We start from the raw sequence: 1,596 nt of genomic DNA on the forward strand, positions 1-1,596 counted from the left end.
GAAGCAATTTGAAAACATTTCAGAATGTTGTAAACATTTAGAAATTTGAAAACACGATAAGGAGATCAAGTCCCACTCCTCTTATCGGAATATTCTGGATAGAACTCTCCCATTTATTTTGAAATAATAATTTACCCATTTTATGCAATAAAACAATATATTGATAACATGTAGATATACCACTCCTATGGCCAGGAAACGACAGTCTAACAGATAAAACCACAGGCAATGGAGAAGGGGTAAATGATTTATGCATATAAGTATACAGCAACAATTTTCAAAGAAGGCGTATCTTCAGTGGGTTCAGCTGCTGGATCTTAAAGGGCAATTCTGTTCAATATAAAACATGTCTGGTTTTGATCTTAGATCTGATCCGAGTCCTCGTTTGAATTTTATTGTGGTCCAGAATTCGGATTTCAAATCTGAATTTCATGCTTGGGATTGCAATAAGGCACCAGTGACCTTAAACAGGGTCAGGAAAGAAAAAGAAAAAAGAAAGACTCTATGCTGGGGCACTCTTATCTGAAAAATTGATAGACAATAAAATGTAACTTTTATTATAAATCTTATAAAATAAGGTGTGACTGACAAGAAAAATCTAAAATAAAAAATATATAAGACTGATGGACAGTAAATACTGCCAAGGTGATAAATTATTTTGTATAATGGCAGGAGTAGCTTAACATGTGTTCACTGACAACAATTAGCTAAAAATCTCCTATAATGATATCCCACATGTCAATATTGGAACCAATGGATTAGATAGTTTGTTGCCTAATGTGGTATTGGTCCACCTAATGTATAAATATTTGACAGTGGTGTCACCATAGGTGTTTTGATGCAGCAGGATAGACAGAGGTGTATAGCCTGCTAGGTAAGTAATAATTATTGACAGATTATTGATTGAGCCATGAAGAGTGGACTAAAGCCACCATAAATTAAAGAGAGACTAAAATGTTCTCCTATAATCCCTATAAAGATTAATCTATTAGCACTGTTGAAGGAAGAAAAGAAACAAAAGTAAGGGAATGTTCCTTCTGCTTTCCAGTGCAGTTTACTGCACCTGGTGTTCCTTGGCAGTCTCCCACCAGGTACTGACCAGGCCTACCAGAGCTTTGCTTCCAAGATCAGACGGAATTAGGCGTCTCCTGTGGAGTATGGCCGTAAACAGCTGGATGAGAGAATACTAATTCACGATAAATAGAAAAGTGCTTCTGCTGTCCAGAACGAGGCTTCACTGAAAAATGGTCACTTACCAAATAGTGACCAAAACTGGATGAGAATGCACCTTAGCACAGGTGTGCAGGAGTACAAGAAAAGAATATTGATAGCAATAAATGCCAATATGGCATAAATTGGGTATATAGAATAAAGAAAAGAAAAAAGGAGTGTAATTGATTATGAATCCATACACTGCGACCAACAGCAGCTAATTAGAATCAATCTGAGTGACAATTAGTAATTAAAAGATATTAAGCTATGCAGATGATACTTGAAAATATATGATATAAAAAGAAAATTCCTATGATGGGAAACAATTTTTTTTGCTATTTAAAGCCAAATCCCTTTTTTTCTTCTGCATTAAGTACCTTAAAC

The 1,596-nt window shown here is 35.2% G+C and overlaps 1 pseudogene; it reads right to left on the reverse strand.

Moving 5' to 3' along the window:
• Window positions 1-1,051: 1,051 nt before the first annotated feature.
• Window positions 1,052-1,169, reverse strand: LOC134964740 (5S ribosomal RNA; annotated as a pseudogene).
• Between the last annotated feature and the right edge of the window lie 427 nt (window positions 1,170-1,596).

The sequence above is a fragment of the Pseudophryne corroboree genome, chromosome 9 (assembly GCF_028390025.1).
Source record: "Pseudophryne corroboree isolate aPseCor3 chromosome 9, aPseCor3.hap2, whole genome shotgun sequence".
In the NCBI taxonomy this organism is placed as follows: domain Eukaryota; kingdom Metazoa; phylum Chordata; class Amphibia; order Anura; family Myobatrachidae; genus Pseudophryne; species Pseudophryne corroboree.